The sequence below is a fragment of the Lagopus leucura genome, unplaced genomic scaffold (genome assembly GCF_019238085.1).
Source record: "Lagopus leucura isolate 7727_CA_CO unplaced genomic scaffold, USGS_WTPT01 Super-Scaffold_100015, whole genome shotgun sequence".
Classification (NCBI taxonomy): domain Eukaryota; kingdom Metazoa; phylum Chordata; class Aves; order Galliformes; family Phasianidae; genus Lagopus; species Lagopus leucura.
In genome coordinates, this window is record NW_024962269.1 from 12,051,469 (window position 1) to 12,071,483 (window position 20,015).

Genomic DNA, 20,015 nt, shown 5'->3' on the forward strand with positions numbered 1-20,015 from the left:
CTATGGGTTGGGCTGGTTTCCCTTCTGCTGCCATGTTGGCTTTTTCCTAGAGCCAAGTCCTGCTAGCAGTAGAACTGCTGGAGGCATTCGCTCCATGTTTTGTGCTCTCTGTAAATGCTCAGTTGGAAGTGGTAATCTGTGCAAAATCCCTGACTCCTGGGGAAATGCTGGTTCTTTGGTCTGGATTTGGGAGTGAGAAATGCTATAGGACTGTGCTTGTTTGGTTGAATGGGGCCCTGAGCAATCTCATCTGGCGTCTGTTGGAGTGGTTGGCAACCCTGCCCCTATGGCAGGAGTGTTGGAACTGGACAATCTCTGAGATTCATTCCAACCCAAGCCATTCTATGATTGTTTCATCTCATCTGGACCTCCTGTCATTGTCAATGAAAGATTTAATCTGTTTGTTTCTCTTTCACCCATTTGAGGACCATCTACCTATTCTAAAAACTTTACAAGTGACCTTGCTTCCCATCTTTACTTGCCTTGGCTTGCTGCTTTCCAGACTACAGTCTTAATTGACACACAGCTTGTGGCATAGCTCGAGGCAATGCCAATAATGCACATATTCATGGCATGGCAGGCCCCCTCCCTCAGCTACCATCACTCAAAGCATACATCAGACAAGCTGCTGGCTTTGATGTGGCTCCTGGGTTTCCTCAAGAGAGGAATATTTGGAATCCCATTGGCACTGTTCCTTGTGCCAGACATCGCAGCAATATATATCATAGAATGGCTTAGGTTGGAGGGGGTCCTTAAAGATCATCTAGTTTCAACCTGCCTGCCATGGGCAGGGTTGCCAACCACTAGATCAAGGTAGAAAGGGCCCAGCACCCATTGGGAGGAATATTTTGCAGTTCCTCAGCAGACAGGGCTCTGTTGGAATAATCAAGAGCACTGTGGGCTTCGCAGTGATGGGTGCTATGGAAATGTTAATGATTAGGGCTGGGGATAGTGATGGGAGCCATCTGAGGCACCTGTCAGAGGATGTTAGCCCTGCAATTAGGAGGAGGGAAGGGAAGTCACAGCAAGAGTGATGCTGTGGCAGGGAGGGCTTTTGTGTCAGCACGCAAAGCTTTTATTCTCTGCAGGGCTGCTGGGATTTGCTCTGGTCTCCTCCCAGACAAATTAACTGAGAACAACACCTGCTCCTTTAATATTGACCAGGCTAATGATAGGCTAACTGCTGCAGACCTGCACTTTCCTTCTCTCTCCTTAATGACGCATATGCGGGCTGTGAGCTCCCTTCTCTTTCCTCTTGCCCCCCAGCCCACCTTTTCCCATGGTGGGTGAGATCCTCACCCCAAAACCACCACTGGAGATCAGAAGAGTTGAAAGATTTAGAACACCTCCCTCCCCTCCTCCCCCCCCCAAAAAAAAAAGAAAAAAAAACCCGCACACAAAAAAAACACCATAAAAAAAAACCAAAAACCAAAAAACAAAAAGCAAGCTGGCAAGAGGTGAAGGGTATGTAATTGCTATTCCTTCTGCAGCCTGCTAAAGCTGCATGTTTTAACCATCTGAGGACAGCAGGGAATTTTCCCTTCCAAGAGAGTCAAATGTGGGGGTTTCATTTTATTTCTTTTCAGGAGGGGTGTGGGGAAAAAAGAAGTGGACTTGGTTTTCATTGGGATTAACTAAAGCTCCTTCCACTTTTATGTTGGCAACATGAGGTTTCATCAGACCTCTGATCCTGCACTGAATAAAAATATAGCATTACCCTCAAACTGTAAAACGGAGGGCTTGAACTTAACTGGATTGAAGTGCATTCGAGACAGCATTCTTTGTTTAATGGAGCGATGGTGTGGGGCTGCCATGCCTGAGCATCCTGCATCCCTGCTGGAGCATCCAGGGGGTCCTGTTCTCTGCTGCTGGCTGGGCAGCCCCCTGCTGAATTTTCTTATGGAATATTTGTCTTGATGCTCCAGTGCTCCCTCGCTGCAATTCTGTGGATTTCTTCTTGACAAAGCACTGCTGACAACAGGCTCGCTAATCAGTAGGGTGCACCTCATCTTCATGGAGATGTATGCGTGTGCTTTAATTGCAAATAAATGCACTGAGCCATATTTACCTATCGTTTAGTTTCCCATATGAATAAACACGGATTTGGCTGCTTGTCCTCATCCTCCATGCATGCTGCTACTGCTTTCACAGCCTGTTTGCCACCGTTGGCTCTTTGCTTGCTGCTCGGATGCTTTCCTTGCTAGATTTTGCAAGGTTCCCCCCCTTCCCTGGGAAGGAGGCATGTTCTACCTGGCATGCTGATGGCCCAATGTAGTGAGGGCTCGATGCTATGTTTTACAATGGAGCCCAAGACCTAGGAGAACCCATTTGTGCCACGTTGTGCGCTGTGCCTCTGTCTCGATGAGCACTTGGAGGTATCCCCATACGTCCAGTAATGAGCACGGGCTAATTGCCTAGGCAGATAGAAAAATAGATAGGTAATTTGTAGCTATTTAATTTTACATTAGGCAGAGGGATGTTAGGGGCAGAGGCTAATGTTGTTGGCATTTCTTTTCAGGGTTGTTAACCAGATATGCTGCCTCTGGGGCATAACAATACCTCCCTCGGTAGTGCTCTCTAATACTTTTATTACGTTCTTATTAATTTAGTGATGGCCTAAAGTCTGTGAGGCACCTTCCAAGGCATGATCCCTGCCCTGAGGACCTTACAGACTAATTCCAAGGCATGATACAACTGGGGATTACTCAGTGAGGGCAAGGGCCTAATGGAGTATGAAATGGCTTCTATTAGATAAATGGGTAAGAGTGAACTCTTCAGTGGAAGAGTTAATCACATGGCTCCGTATAGGCACGTGGGCTAAGTGTCACCTTGGGGCAGCAGTGTGGCTGAGGTCACTCCAAGCAGGGAGCATGGATGGAGGCTGTCCGTCACCTTGCACCTTGTTGGAGCAAAAGCAGAGCATGGTGGGTATATTTCAGAATGAAATCCCAGAATGGTGCCTTTTTGCCTTGCGTTTCAGCTCTCTGCAAGCCACAAAGTGAAGGTCCCAAAGAGAGGAGAGGCCTGGAGAGGAGCGGGGGCTGCAAGAGGGCTTTGCTCAAGGGTGGCCTCAGCACCTGTCCTCGTCGTTTGAAGCCTGGAAGCTGCCCAGCACCGGGACAGATGGGGCTGCTGGGCAGCGACAGCTGGGGGGGCAGAGGGCAGAAGGGATGAAAGCGAGCTGGGCAGCCCTCCCCTCTCTGCCGGGGAACATTTGGTGTCCATGTGGCATCTGGCAGCAGTACTCGCTTCTCTGGCATTTCCTCTGGTGAAAGGAAGAGCAGAGCAATTTGCTCCCAGGAGGCTGCTTTGCTCAGCTACAAGGCAGCAGCCGCGTCCTGCCCCAGCTCTTTGGCTTGGTGCTGCAGCACAGACCCCAAATTGCCCCCAAACCAGGAACCCCCACTCAGGTACATGTTCTCTGCCCTAATTTATTCCCTTTTTTTTTTTTTTTTGCCTTCAAACTGCCGAGAGACAAACAGTTGCATCGCTTACTTTAACAATGAGTTGCTCCAGCAACTGGACATTGGGTTTAGTGTGGCTGGCTGCATCTTCTTGACATCATTGTTTGATTTTTCAGTTGCTGGAGCAACAGATTGCTGGGAAGGACCAGCGAGGCCGAGGTTTCTCTCTCTTTCTTCCTCCACATTGCTTTTCTTTAGGCCCAGAGCATCGGAGTCGGTTTGCCTTTCACTGAAGACACACACTGTTAACATATGATGGGAAGATGTCAGGCAGAATTAGAAGAAATGGAGGTTAGGTCAAAGGCTTGTTACAATGGGAGAATTCCTGCAAAACTGGAGAGAAAAAAAAAAAAAAGAAAAAAAAAAAGGAGAGAATGAATGAGCCATTATATTTTGCCAGATCAGAGGGTGGGGGATGATGTGGCTCCAACACGCTCAGTGTCAGCCATTTGCTATGTGGCATTTTTCTATTGGAGGTTCTGAACCCAAAGATTTTCCCAAACCAGAGACACAGCTGGGATGTAAAATGCCATTAGGTTTTGCTGTTTAAGTCAATGCCATAATGCAACTCCTTGATTTCCTCTTCATACTTCATGCATGTGTTGTCCTTCTGAAATTTTATCTTTCTGAACTCCGTTTTCCTGGGAGGGGAAATACAAGAAGAAATTAAAAGTTAACTTTGACAACAAAATGAGAGAAATAATTAAAAAAGAAAAAAAGAGAGAGGAAAAAAGCCCCTTGATGTCAAGATAATGGAAACTGTCCTTAAAAGCTACTTAAAAATATAAGCTTTTCTTGTTCTGAGAATTCTTCCTAATGTATCTGACTGCCCAGCTCATTCCAGGCTGTTATATTATATATAATATAAGTGCAACCTTTTTCACAATGAAGTTATGGTTTCAGTGTTACACCCTCAATGCCCACAAAATACACAGACTTCAAATTAACAAATACACATGCCTGAGAGTCTACACAACGTCAGCCACAAATATGCATGCAGGAATGCTGGTTGCTAGAGCTTGGAGTCAGCTATTAGTGAACATTTGTAGGGTGTTCAGATAATTTGTTCTTAAATGCCACACACGTACCACATGGTTCTGATGTGGTTTGGGGAGCCATAAAATGGGATTTCAAACTGGTTCTGTCCCTACTCTTAAACCCATAGCTCAATTAGGGCTCAAATGCGTCTCAGCCGTAGGGCTGCTGTCCCGGCTATGGGATATTGCAACTCGCTGGGTTTTGTGGAGGCTGAAAGGCATGGATGCAGCTGCTTATTAATGAATAGGTGCACGTGCCAGCCTGCAGTGAAATGTACTTGAAATAACCTATCCTATATGCTTCTGTGAAGATGATGGCTCCGATGATTTAGCTATTTCAGTTCCAACTTGAATTATTCATGTATTTGAAAACACTCATGAATTATTTGTGTTTTCACTAAATATATAATTTAAGACCCCAAATCCTTCCGATGGAATATACAAATGAGATTTAGTTAATTCTGTTGCTTGAAGCTGCTGCCCCTAGCTGCAGGTTTATGGGTGTGCCATGGCACAAGGAGGTCTGTACCTACGTCTGTGCCAGCCCTGATTTGGCAAGAAAGTAGCTCTAACTCAGCTTGTTTGCTTCTCAGTGCTGACGTTTTGAGAATGGTGACTGTTGTGCATGAATGCATTTAGGATTTGGAGCCTACTTTTGTGGCCTCTGTTCCATGAGGTGTTGCATCTGGATGTAAGGTGCCTGGCCGCAGATGGTCCCTGCAGCGCGGGCACAAACTCACAGGCTGGTTCCAATGCATTCAATCCTTTTGGAGACATAACTTTATCCTGGCAGTCCCTATGCAGAGTCCAGTCCCGTCCGTCATCCTCAGGCTGACATAATGTGGGCAACCAGCTTACAACTGGAGCACATCGCGTCACGTGCTCGTGTTAATTCAACAAAAATGTGTTTGTGCTCCATCCAGATCAAATTCGTCCTGCCATGAAATCTGGGAGTGCAGATGCGATATTAATAGACGTGGAGGCACAGCCTCAGCCTCCTCTCCTCCCCAAACATCTGCAGCTGAGGGGGCTGCTGCTGGGAGGAGGCATCCTGTAGGGACAGCCGTTCTGCTCTCGTTTAACTGCAAGAGCTCCCCAGCACTTGCATTCATTTTGAAGAAAGTACTTTGGCATAACTGACAGAAAATCTGGTCCCTGTACCTCAAGGGATTTGTTCCTTCCAGGGGAAGTTTGAGTAGTTGCACACTAATAAAGCATCTTAATGTAGGATGTCGTTTGTCTTTTTTCTTTTTGTTTCTTTTTTTCCCCTCATATCCCTCTCATTGCAGCAGAACTCTTTTGTATGAAACATTTGATTATTATTTGTACGTAATACACTGAAGATGATATATAGAGGTACATTTATCTATATATAGATGTTTATGTAAAATTTACTCGTAGTTTTCCATCAGGTTCCCCATTCTTTTTCGTAGAATCATAGGCACATTAAGACTGGAGAAGACCACTAAGGTCACCCAGTCCAACCCCCACCATGCCCACTGACCACGTCCCTCAGTGCCACATCCCCATGTCCCTTGAATGCCTCCATGGATGGTGACTCCACCACCTCCCTGGCAGCCTGTCTCAATGCCTCACCTCTTGTACTGTCTGGAAATCTTTCCCTTACATGCCTTTTGACCCAAGAGCTGAGATCTCCCTCTCTCTATGAGCTGATTAATGCACTTTCATGTTGTTGAAGGCACTGACTTCTTACAGTCATTGCTTGGTGCGCTGTGTGCATGTGAGTGCGCGTGTGTGTGTTCAACAAAAGCCTTTTCTCTCTTCATCTCTGTACTCTGGGACTGAGGCCAAGTTGTGATTGTAATAATGTAATCTCTTCTCAATACTTGAAGTGATGTGAAAAAAAAAGAAAAAAAGAGATTCTGAAAATGAAATAGATTAATCTATAGAGCTAGAGGGGGGAATCGTGCATTTTAATTAGCTCCTGAAAGCAATTTTCCTTAAAGAAGTACATCCAGGTGTGTAAAAGTATTCTCCTGCTTTGAGAGTCTTGCTTGTCTTTCTGGAGTCCTTGGAAAAGAAGGTGACAAGTGTCAGGTTCGCTTGAGATGCTCACATTGAAGGGATTGAGCATAGGGCAGCTCAATGGGACCTGAATTTTCCCAGGCTGCAGTGGGCCTGGAGAAGTCTTTGATTCCTTGATAGATGTTTATGGACTGGTTGTACATGTCTGAGCTGTCACAACACAAATCTCCCATTTGGGAATGCTGGAGGCTCTTCAGCCTCTTGCAGCCCAGATCTGCAAAGGACACAGGATTTCATTCACCTCGCTCTGGATTTTATGCCCCAGTTAGGCAGACTGAAATTTCTTGAACTTCTTTTTCAATCAGTCACTTTGGCACCATTATGGCTTGGGCCTTTCTTTTCTGAAGTCTGTTTTAATTCTTTACCTTTGTATTTTAGCAGCAAGTTGCCTTGAATTTACAGTTCCTGTTGAATTCCTCTAAGAATAGCACCTAGGTTTCCTACACTGCAGCTGCAAACAAGGTTTGAAAGCTTTTGGGATTTCTTGGCAGTTAATAACTCCCAGACTTCAGCATAGTTCATTTTCGAAATGTTTCTCATGCTTCAATCTGGACAGCATTATGCAGGTCAGGGAATCCTGTCAGACTGGGGGCCAGGGGAGGATGTTCCATCAAAAGCTCTTTTGGCAGTCTTATTTTTTTTTTTTTTTTTTTTTAAGAAAAGGTCCAAAAGGACGTTTAGGAATACTGCTTAATATCCTTTCCATCCAAAATAGGAAAAGCACCTGTAACCGATGCCAAGCACAGGACAAAATAAATAAAAAAATCCCCAAGTAAAGACCTCCAACTGGAAATATTTCCTGAATGATCTCACTGAGAATCCCGTAAGTGGCTGGATCAGTTTTAGGGCGAGGGGAATACAGGCTTGAACGCCTTACTGAAAGACAAGAAAAAGCTTCAGAAAAAAAAAAAAAAACAAAAAAACCCAAAGAGCCAAACCCAGATGCAAACTGTTAGAGCTGCTGGGATTTTTTTCATTCCTGGTTGAGCCCTTTTCACATTTGCGTGGAAAATGTCATAGAGATACAGCAAGACTTGAGATGAACCAACAGGTCCAAAAAGTGTCGTAAGATGATGCTTGTTGCTTTCGTCCTGTGCCCACCCTGGTGTAGAGGTAGAACTGAGCAGGAGCAGAGCCTATGGGGTAAATCTGGTTCTTATGGACTGGTTATCAGTAGCAGGGGTGGGGTGGCAGAAGGCTCGTTTCATGTCATTCTGGCCATAGGAGTTCATCCAGCTGTGCTGTGCAGTACGTGTGCATGTGTTTGGTGTGCTGTCCCACAAAGACAGGAGCCTTGTAGACTTCTACCATCAGAGATTTCAGGCTCCCCTTCATTACTGACTTGCACTGTTCATAAAAACAACCTTCAAGGTTTTAACCCCATCATACTCCTCACCAAGGCAGGGCTTATCTTAATTGCCTTTGCTTCCACCTGACCTACAGTCAGATACTGTCTCTGCTTTTTAATGGTGCATCAGCAATTGGTATTTATTTTAGATTTAATCAGACAGCGCATGTCACTAATATCTCAATAATTGTGATCTTGCTGTCAAAAAGGAGGGAGATGAAACTTCAGAAGGTCACATCAAAACTCTGAATCTGATCTCAATATAATGTGATTCCCAGGCAGGACTGATTGTAATAACAAGGGATAGATATACAGAGGTTCAGGACCACAGTCCAGAGAAAAATGCATAGATTTTTCTGTAGACTTGGGCCAAACTGAGTCACTAGGAGACACATTTGAATGACATTTAAAAAAGCACCTGTTCAGAGCTGGATCTGCATTGTCCAGAATTTCAATGACCTGTGCACTACTTCTCTTCTAATCTTCTGAATTTTATCCATTCATAGAGGTTAAGCTGGAAGTATCTTAAGGAGCGGAATCCACCAGCCCTGGCTTCCTGCTGCACTGGAAATATTGCAAGGCATTTTTCCTGATGCATTTCTTGCTGAGGCTCAGAAATGTAAAACAACCACTCAGATCAGATGTTTCCAACCCGTGAGTTGCAGATGAGTTTTAGTGGCCTCCCTCTGTTTTAACAGCCAGGAAAGAGAGTCCAGAAGTCTCTCTTTTCCATTGCAGCATGGGATCATGCGATATAAAAGACTGAAACCTGCCAAAATAAATCCTCACTGAAAGCGTGCTTGGAGTTTTAGAAAAAATGTGCAGAACTTATCTGAGTTGAATTCATTTGCGTAAGCATAGCGTTCATTTGGCTGAAGGTGATCTCTCATAGAATCATTAAAGTTGGAAAAGACCTCTAAGATCACCAGATCCAACCTTCAACCCATCAGCACCATGCCCACTCATGGAATCACTAAGGTTGGAAAGACCTCTAAGATCAAGTCTAACTGCCAGCATATCCACTCGTAGAAGCATAGAATCATTGAATCAGTAATCTCCTCTCAGATGCACTACAGGCTGCGAGTTGTAGTGCTGGGACCGAACAGGGACAGTGAGGCTCAGGGAACCTCCACACTACCATCTGAACACCTCCAACTTGCCACCCTGATGCGTTTCATCAGAGCGGGCTGTTCTCTCACAGTGTAATCACAGAATGCAAAGTACGAATCTGTGGCTGAAGGTGTATTCAGAAAAGAAAGTAATGCATATGCCATATGGTAGAGATTGATGTCTGGTAATAGATGCTTCATATATTCCAAGAACATCATTTTCTCCAAATGAAAATTCTTACTCTTTAACTCTTTTTTAGCCTACAGCTTTCTAAGCCAAGATCTTGGCTAATTCTGCTTTGCACATGGTGGTTCTGCCTTCCTGGACATTTCATCGCATCAGTACTGAGTGCTGTGCCCTTACTCCCCAGTGCTCTCCACGGTCCCAGCTTCACTTTGCCCTCATCCCAGTGCCCTGGGAGGGAGAGCTGCACGGTGCTGACAGGCTTTAATGGGATGCAGAAGGGGTTGCTTTCAACAGGGGGTCAGCTTATCTCTTTATTTACTGTCTGGGAAATACTGTCAGGTTCTGAGAGATGAAGGGCCTGCGCAAGGAAAAATACTAAATAGTTTACAAGGCAGAATCTCATTTTCAGGAGAGAAGTGATCCTTCAGCACTTGTTAAGAGTGGTGTTGATAAGTTTCCATTGGATAACTGAAACCTGGCTCTGTTCTTCAAAAGCAGTGCCTCGCTCTCTTTGAGCGTCCTCAGTAAAAATAACCTCTGAATGCTCTTTATTTATCAGCCTTCATCAACAAATATGGAAATGGAGCCATGTCTGGAGTGGAGGATGAGACAATGCTCAGCTCGAAAATTTCTTAAGCTGTAAATGAAGAAAAATATCATATTTCCCTGAAGGCCTGAGGGGGAATGCAAGGCAGCAGAGTATGCTCCGCAGTAATTTAGGAAGAACCATGCATGGGGAAGCACTGGAGAACAGGCTGGGGGTCTCCTCAGAGCTCCACACAGTGCCTTATCTATCACCAAGAATGTGTATATATATATATATATACATATATATATATATGTACATAGTCCAGGTATGCTTTCCTCTCTAAGATGCCTCTCTTTCTTCCTCACTGTGTGCCACTCTGACCAAACTGGTATATTTAAGTAGGTGTGTCTGGAGGCCTTGAAAAGATGTGTGGCCAAATTCAGGAGCATTTTAAAGCACTGGAGCTTAACACTTCGACATGGTCCCTTCTGGTTCCAAAAAAATTCACAGGTTCTAGAGCGAGCTGCAAGAATGTATGGTGGGGTTATGTGTTTGCTTTGGACTGGAGCCTACAGCCAGCCCACAGGGATCACAGCCCATTGTGTGAGTGCTTTATGCAGACATAATGGAAAGGTGTATCTACACCCAAAATGCAAAAGGTAGTGAGTCACTTTTGAGAGGTAACAGCCAGTCAGGCAGAGAGAGGAACAGCTTAGTGAAAGAGGTGGGAATTGGTCTTGAGACTTGTTTGCAAGGCAAATCTCACTGAGGTTGCCCATGCAGGTCTGCTTTCAGCTCATTGCCAGCTGCAGGTGAGAGTCTGGTGAGGAAACAAAGAACCGAAAACAAAGAAACAAGAACACTTTTAATCCACTGCTTCCTGCCAGCATGACAGCAGCGAGGATATCAGAATCGTGGTGCATGTGCTTTCTTTACCTGCTTACACAGCAGAAGGTTGGGAAGGAGAAAAGCTTTCTCCTTGCTTTTGTGCATACTGAAACCTCAGGATCAGTAGATGTATTTTTGGATGTATTTTTGGATGTATTCCTTCTGTCATTTGCGTTCCTCCTGACATTCAATTAAATGTCAGGAGGCTGAATGAGCTGGACATACAGCAGAAGCCTAACAAATGAGGAAAGCAAATGCATTCCCTGTTTGTATCAGTCATGGGATAGTGAGTGGAATTGATCCAAGTTGAAGTCTTTTAACTCCACTGAAGGAAGGCATCATGTTGTTTAGACCACCATCAGATAGGGCAACAAGTTATATCTGATGAAGACTGGGGGGCATCGTTCAAAACAAGGGACTGAAAACAGAGCAGAGAATTGCAGCCAATGCGCTGGGAAGCACTCCAAAAAAAAAGTAAAGCTACTTCTGTGTATGGATGAGATGTTAACTGGACGATGGAGTGAAAAAACACCATCATAGACAGCAAGGCCTTCATTTGCAGAGGCGGACCTTATTCAGTGTTGTCTTCTTCCTCCTGGACAAGTGCATGCCTCTGCTGGCCAAGAGAAGGTGCAGAAGACATTCTGGAACTCTGTGATGGCCCTGAAGACTGTAGATCCCTTCATGATGCACAAATCATGCATAGCAAGAGGACAATGTTTTTAAGTCTTCTTTTCCACCAGTTAACTCTGCCTACAGCAGAGAGAATAGTCCAGAGGCAATCGCCAGGGATGTTCTGCTGGAACAATGCTGGGGATGCACAGTCATAGTTTTTGGGTTTTTTTCCCAAGGAAAAAAAGGAGACTGCCAGTAGGAAGGAGAAAGCCTGCCCCTCTTTTTCACTCGATTTGTACACAAGCAGCCCACTGTAATCCTTGCTATTGGTGTTAGCTCGTCAATTTCAATACGGTGAAAAATGGCCTGGAAATAAGCATGGGCTCTTGTTAATGGAAGAATGGTTTGTATAAATGGTAGTAATAAATAGGTAGATAAATCACCAGCAAACATAAGAGCATTTTTTAGCTGTCTGAGGAAGATGCAGGTAATTCAAACAATTTTCTGGCCTGCGTGAAGGGAGGCAGCTTCTGGAGAACACTTACTCCTCAACACATTCGTTGGCTTTGGCCCACTTGGCATGACTGCTGCCATCACTCTTCAAATTTCTACGTTGGCTTAACCTTTCAGTCCTGTTGGTGCTGGCAGATTTCATTTTCATCTCATTCCTCTCTGCCCATGGGTCTGGGTAGAGCTGAATATCTGTCTCACAATGGCACAAAGAAGAGGAGCTTCCAGATGTACAGAGAGGAGAGGACATCCGGTCTCAGCTGTGCAGTCTGTCATGAGCCAGTTGTGTGGTACCAGGCAATTCTGAAGTGGCTTGAAATGAAGAGGGTGGAGGGGTTGCTGAGGTTTTTATGGCCCCGTTTTACAAAGGCAGAAGGGTCCTGGGGAGAAGGCTGGGTGAGAGAACCTGCCAGATGTGAGGAGATGCTGAGCCAGAGGAAAACATCCAAAGAGTGAATCAGATTTTCTAAGGGAAGCTGCGCAGAGCTATTTTTCAATGCACTGCAATGTTTTCATGTGCTCCTCCAGGCTGCTTTCTCCTCATGTTGTTCACCATAAGAAATGTTTTCAATCTGGTGACACTTCTCCACCCTCAGCCCCCAGGAAATACACATAGCAAGCAAGAATATATGGGCTTTTTTCAGGTTTTTGTTATTTAAAGAAAGAATCATTTCAATTCAGGACAATCTATGATCCAGCTGTAAAGGTACCTCAACGTTTTGCTGCACAATAAGCACAAACAGAGATTGACCATCTAAAATTCATCTAAAATATCCTCCAGAAGCCCCTAACTGAGTACACATCTTTCCCACACGCAGAATCACCCAGGGTCAAATTATCTACCGGTGTAAACTGGCAGAAATCCATTGAGTAATCCCATAAATCAATTTAATTAAAAGTGTCTTCTGATGTCTTTGTTTAGTAATAATGTTCATTTAAGAAGGTGTTATAGTCGGAAAACGAACTCCCTCTTTGCATCGCTTACGCCTCCCCAGTCCCTTGGCTTACTTTTAATGTTTTTAAAATATAGTTAGCTTTTAGCACAGCAACAACAAATGTGCTGTTTGTGAAGAACCTTTTGTTATGCCAACACATTTGCTCAGAGGAACGCTTATCTGGGCTTGTGTGCTGGGGAGGGAGGAGAAAAAGAGCTGGGGCAATCCGCTGGTATAAATTGTATGTATAAGTGGTGAAGATGTGTTCACTTGATAAAATAAGACCACCCTCCCTGAAAAACTGTACCTGAAGCATTAAAAAAAAAGAATCCCGAACTTCTGAAATTATGTGATTTACTTAGGAACTATTTTCTTAAGCTCTCCTACAAATCTGACTGCTCCACTGGGACAAACCCATTAGGCCTAATTCAGCCAAACACTCCAGAGCTTAAATTCACCACCAAATCACTTAACCACAAGCTTAATTTAAGCACGAGCTTAAGCCCCAGGCATTCAAACCATTCCTATGTGATTTATTCCTGGCCCTTTGGAAAGCAGGAGGAATGCAACAGGGCCAATCCACAACCGATAAGGATGCAAGACTGAAGTGACAGACAGAGGTGTCCGAAAATATTTGCTTGACTCTGAACTTGTGTACTGACTGGTAAGGCAGCTCTGCTCGGGACTCAGACTGTTGTCTTAAAGTTTGTGGGATGTTATCCTGATTTTTCATGTATCCCTTTCCTACCATTCTCTTGCCTTTCACATGGGCTTGAGCCAACCCGTGAGATCTGAAGCCCACAGTGGTCTTCCCCAGCTCCTGAAGATGACAGCATGTAGCACAGAGGCTTCAGACCTGCTTTGGGAAGAAAATGGGATAGATCACTTGGCCAGCCTTCCTCATCAGAACACCCCACAGGTTACAGCACTGCAATGAAGAGCATCATCCAGTGGTCTGAACCATGGAAAAGCCCTTAACCCCAGCAACTGAGTAAGAAACTTGATGAAAAATACGCACATTTCACATGCACTCTGACTAGGAGGCTACAGATATGATGTGCTAACAATGTAGGGGCTTTCTTGAGGACACGAGGGGCTTTTGCCCTCCTCTTGTGGCCTTGGTGAACTGCCTCCAGCTCTGCCACAGCTGCCACACGTTCCTATGTGCTACATCTTCCCCATCTTCTCTTTTGCGCTGAATACAAATGTGCATTTTCTTCATGCATGAGAAAGAGGGTTGTGTCATTGCTGCTACCATGAGACCATCCACCATCCACTCAAACCATATTTTCTTTATTAAATCCATCTTTCTCTGAAGTTTCCCCATCATAAGCTGGTTGTATCGAGACCTCCTCACTTCCCGAGATATTTATAAGCTTTAGTAAAGAACTGGATGGTCCTTCGAGAGCCAGGATTTAAATTTTAGCCTGCACTGAGCATAAATATACTGGAGATGAACTAATATTTCTTATTTAAAAGCCTTATTTAATTTGATCCAAAGCACCTTATTTTTCATAGTTAAACATTACTGTTGGAAGTAATTTTAAATTTGCACAACAGTGAATCCTAAGAATAGTTCTGAATTGGCTTTACAAATGCATATGTTCTTTCTGAGGTTGAAAGAGGAGGAAGAAGAAAGGGAGGAAGAAAGACCGCAGGAACTGAAATAAAAAAAGACAATCCCTTCATCACCTAAATAAAACCCGCTAAGTGTTGAAATGGGGTCGAAAGATGTTCGTTAAGACTGTGAAGTATAAAGGCAGCAATTATTTCTTTGGAAAGTGTCTCTTTAAGGACTTAAGTGAAAGCCGGGCGAAGGCTGCCTCCAGCCAGCAGGAATTGCCCCTGGCTTTACCGGGAGCCAGAGAAAGAAAGGAAGCAATTACCCAGCGAACAATGGTGCATTAAGGAGCTGCACTGTGTTTTCAAAACCAGGATCTCTCCAGCTGGGTGAGCCGAGGGGACGGCCTCCTGGGAAGGCAGTCAGCGGGGCCAGGACAGCCAGGCAGGTGCGGGAGATGGAGGGAGGGAAGTGAGTGCCGTGGGATCTCTGAGGATGCCTCTTCCTTTCGGGACCGCACGACTGAAAGAAGTCTTCCCACGGATCCAGTTTTGGCAAGCCCTTTGTCATCCCTCTTCCTCTTCGCTGCCTCGCCACACCTGCCGGCTGCCCCAGTTGCTCTCCATAGCCAAAAACCATCCAGGAGCTTCTTGAGAAGAGCTCCTAGTATCCTGTTCTCAGTTTCCCCTACAACAAATAGAGACACCTACAGCTGATCAGGTGCTCAGAGCCCCGTCCAGCCTGACCTGGACTGTCTGCAGGGATGGAGCACCCACCAACACTATGGGCAACCTGTGCCAGTGCCTCACTGCCCTTATTGCAAAAAACCTCTTCCTTATATCTGATCTAACTCTCCCCTCTTTTAGTTTGAAAGCACTTCCCCTTGTCCTATCACAACAGGCCTGCTAAAGGGTCTTTTGGTACTGTAGGTACTGTGCATGGTTGCCTCAGGAAACCAGCCTTAAACCTCATCACGGTTCAGCAGCAGAGCAAGCTGGGGACAAGGGCATCACCTTACACAGATTCAGCTCCCAGGTCAGAAGGAAGCATTCAGGACCAGAGGCCCCTTCCAGCCCCACAGCTGCTCCTGGGCCCGTAGAGGATGTACAGCCCCACTCACGTGGGTCCATGCAAGAGCTCAGTGTGGATCACAGCAGGAAAAGATATAATGGAAAAAAACAGCCAAGGTCAGTTTGCCATGGCCCTGTGATTTCTGTGTCCATCCAAACTAAAAGAACTTGATGGCTGAACAGCAGGCTTTGAATTCATCTAACAGTCTGACCTCAGTGCTCTCTTAAACTGAGTGAACACTTCTGGACAACACACTGATATGAATGTTGGGTATTTGTATGTTTTCACACTCATTTGTGGTGTCTACATAGGCCATGAATCTATGGGCCAAAGCTGCTCTAAGGAGCCAAAAGAAGATTGCTCCCAGACACACTGCAAAGCTTGAAGCTCACACTCATCACAACCTGAGCCCAGCTTTAGGGCTTATTGGAGGAGAGAACCTGAAGACAGTGAAGGTTTGGCATGGGTCTGCTGAGACTGAGAGCACAGCTAAGGTGAGCCCTTCCACAGGTATCCCCAGTTTAGCTCCCCTCTCTCAGAACAGTAAGGAGGTGATAGACAGCAGGGTGGGTATAATTAAAGACATGGGCTTCAGCTGTTGTGTTGACAGCCTCATTCAGTTTACCAACCCAGCCCAGTTGGCTAAGCCCTTTGCTAAGTCTGGTGGATGCTGGAAGGATGACTTCGTCTTTACCAAGGTAGGACCAATGCTATGGTTTTCCTAAAAGGCCTTTTTTATTTAACTTGTGTATGAGACTGTTGTTTTGTTCTTGGCTTGCTGATGTGTTACTTGTAGCTGGGAATAAATTGTATGTCCTGCACACAGCCCTGCGTGGCCCCTTTCAGAATTCCTCTTGCCTGGCAATCCCGATAAAGCAACGTGTGGGCTGTGAGCGTGTGAATATCCACCATGACAGTACCTTGCCTTCATAGTTTATGCTTATTAATAACAAGCTGTAAAAATAGCAGTCAGACAAGATGAGATCATAAGGCTGATTGTGTGATGCCGTATGCTGTCTGTTTCACTGAGTGAGCCTCATGCAGAGGAGAACTCTACAAGAGCAGCGTGGGACTGGGGGTATACAGGCTATGGCCACTCCGCATGAGTCTCATGAAGCAGAGAGGCAGTGCTGCTAACTGCTGAAAAACACTAAATCTGGGGAGCGCAATCTCTGTGGATGGAACAAACATGCTGTAGGTTTTGGGTCATTCTATGTGGTTGCATCTCTGGCTGCTTGGTCACGTAGGTGCCCAGAGCATGCTGAGACCTTCTGGAGCAGAGTGCCTCTGCCTCCTTGCAGCCGTGATACCTTAAGTGGAGCAGAAGAGTTTTCCTTTGTTTACTGTGAAATTAAGAGCTAAAAAGCCTTGGTGAGAGAATGCTGGACCCATTTACCCTTGCACATGCTTCAAAAAGATGATGTAGCTCTTGGCTAGCAGCAGAATAGCAACATCTGCACTTACAGAAATTATATTTCCAGCACCTAGCAGTGTCCTATTTAATCGTTCACAATCCCCTGGCTGAGAGACGTTACTCTACATTAGGGCTCTTTAAACTTTGATGGCTTATGGACAACTGTGCTGCCTCACTACAACGTAAGGGTTGAGGGTATGCTCTCTGATAACCTCAGCCAACGTACTGGTGACCTTTTCCGCTCAGGAGACGTGCCTGTGTTGTACCTGGGTGCCTCATGGCAACAGCAGAAACAAACTTTCTGATTTCATTCCCTTGCTGCACGCTCTCTGTTTAAGGAATTCCTCTTCTAAAGTATTTTGTGGCTCCCTTGGTGGTACCAGGGGCTGCAGAGCTGTGAATTCAAATTTCCCCCATGGACCCTTGACTGATTTCCTTGTTGCGACATTGCTGCCTTGCTAGAAGGGGCTGTCTTCAGAGGGTGAACGTAGTTCAGCCCTTTGCTGGTTTGGTCTGAAAGAGGCTCAGGTGCAAATGAAAGCTTGCACAATGAAGGGAAAGTGGGACCTTTGGTCATATCCCTTCTCAATACCACAGGTTCTGCTGTCCCAGGATGTGTGCATGAGTCATTGTCTGGAAATCCAAGTGGCCAGATGTCCGCCAGATACCGCTGCACTCGAGTTGCTAACTCCAGCAAACAGGGGAAGGGGCCACTCTTCCCTGCAGAGCTGGCGGGCAGGTGAGCAGCTCGCACATCCCAGTGGGTACCGGGGCAGGGAGCCAACACCTGTGGGGCCTGCCCCAGGGGAGGCATCTGCAGGCAGCTGGGTCCATCTCCCCATACCCCCCACTAAAGGGGAGAAGGGGGGCTTGTTGTAACAGCTGCCCTCCGGCTCTTGGGATCCAGCTGTTCTTGGCTGCCGTGGAGCAGTATGAGGGACCCCTGCAGGCCCCGAACAGCTCTGAACAGCTGGGGAAATGCTCCTTGGGGTTTTGCTGGTGCCAAAGACTTTCATTTCTGAACGCAGCCGTAATCTTGAGGCCCTTGCTGTACCCCTCCGGTTTCTGGACTGCAATCTCCATGCAAAGCACAAGCAGACAACATCTGCTTTTCTTGCTGCAGTGGGAGTTTTGGAGGCAGAGCTCTGCCTTGAGCTAAGGGTTGTGCAGTGGTTTTGCTACCAAGGTGGTAAACTTTTTAAAGTTCTGTTTCCAATTTTTCTCCATGTTGTTTAAAAGCCTGGTTGCAATACATGATGGGGGGTTTTCTAATATTGTCCAGTTTAGACAATGGCACGTGAGATCTTCACACAAATCAATAAAGCAAATAGTGCTGAACTTGCTAATCTCTTTAAACAACTGGAAGCCATCACAAGTTTTGGGAAAAGTCATTGTCTCTGCAGGAAGGAAGCAGTTTTCTGAGGAAAAATGTGTGACCAGATCTAGTTGTTGTCTTGTTGGCCAAGGTTAGCGGTCTCTCCTTGCTTGAGATCCACTTCTTTGGGATTATTTGTGACATCAACAGCCAAAGGGTACAAGTGAGTGCCATCAGCCTTCGTAAGTCAAGCTTTTCTCCCTCTGCTTGGAATGGGGAAACCAGTCAAAGCCCCCAAACTCTATTGTGATGAATGGGGCATTGTGAGAAGCAGCTCAGATTTTTGGGGCAATTCTCTCATCTCTGTGGTTATTCTGTGGGCGCAGTGCTCAAGTACAATGCCCAGCGTGAGGATGGGGCTCCATAATGCACTAGGGGTGCAGTAGAAAAAGCCCTTTTTGTATCTGGCTTTGGAGGAGCCTTGCTGGAAGGTGAGTCAGGGCAATGGCACTGCAGGAGCTTGTTGTAATGACCAGAGTTAGGATGTTGGGGTCTGAATAAACCTTTGCTTTTACTTTGCTGGGATAACTCAGGCATGAAAACTGAAGTGACAGCCAATATTCAGGCTGTTTGGCTTGTCTAAGATTGTGTATGTGTCTAAATGCAAGTAAACACATGCAGTCCCAACTGCTGAGCTTACTATCTGCACAGGCTGATGGTGTGAGTGACTAAAGACCTCATAAATTACCTTTTCTCAGCTCTGAGTGAAAGTGATATGAGTACTGCAGTCCTTGACAGTAAGAGATGGCTCCATTTCTGGTTGGACAAGTTTGATGGGTCGCTAATTTACTCTCCCTCCTCTCATAATTCAGTACAGCTCTCTTAATGCGCCCTGCCAGCTCTCACCAATTTGCTGCTAGGAGGGTTTTCATGCAAGTGAATTGGGAATTCTAGTTAAAACATGTACCGAGCACGCTCCTGCTTGAGGACTCTGCTTTTAGATGTCACAGGAAGAGACAGTGTTTTGTATAACTGCAAGAAAAATACCATGTTCTAATTAGTGTAATTTATAGTCCCTTGCAGGCTAAAACAACAGCTGATGAGTCATGAAAGTTCCTCCATCTGACATTTGCTGAAAGAAATGTTATTTTAGCTCCCATGACTTTTTTTGGGAGGGAGGAGCAGGGTGGGGAGGGAGCAGTTGGTCTGAAGCATCTCACTTGCTGAAACATCACACTGTCTCTTCCTCCCCCATTTGAAGGTGTGGTGTTCTTCAGTGGGGAAGCACTGCTTGTGAGCGTGTCTAATTTTCAGTCATGATGGGCTCTACTTGGATTGGAGCCCTTGAGCTAGCTGTGGCTGCTGAGACTGAGGGTTCTCACGGCTTCAGTGATGTAGATGAGTAGAAGACTTGACAGGAAGGTCTCCCCTCATGGTGCTGTTGTTTTGTCAATCTATTTCCTGTGGTTGGGTGATGTCTGAGCACAGGATGGGACCCTCAACTCTGTTTTCATGGGTGGTGCCATCCAATTACTTGCAACCTCTTTGTGATCCAAGGTTCTGCTCAAACTGGTTTCTGTGAAGAGCTGTGTTAAGGCAGAGTGACTTCCACACTGATTGATTCACCTTGAACTCCTCACTGATGACAAGTAAGTTATTTAGACAAACCTAAATAACCAGCTCAAGAGCTGCTCTTTCTCAAGTGGTGGACAGATAGAGGTGGAGGATCCTTCCATTTTTGTCCTGGACACTGGCCATGTAGGTCTATCTCTGACCATCAGAGGTCAGCAATGGACCTGGCCAGCAGCTGGGTTGTCTCTTGGAACACATGTCTGCAGAGCTACCTCCACGTGGTTGTAAGAGATGCCACATGGACTGTTGTGTTCAACATGTGTTGTCCATGCGTGTGTTTGGAGTGGTTAGTGACATAAAGAAAGATCCTTGGAGTAGTCATGTCTGCAGCAAACTGTATGAAAGGCTTTGCCC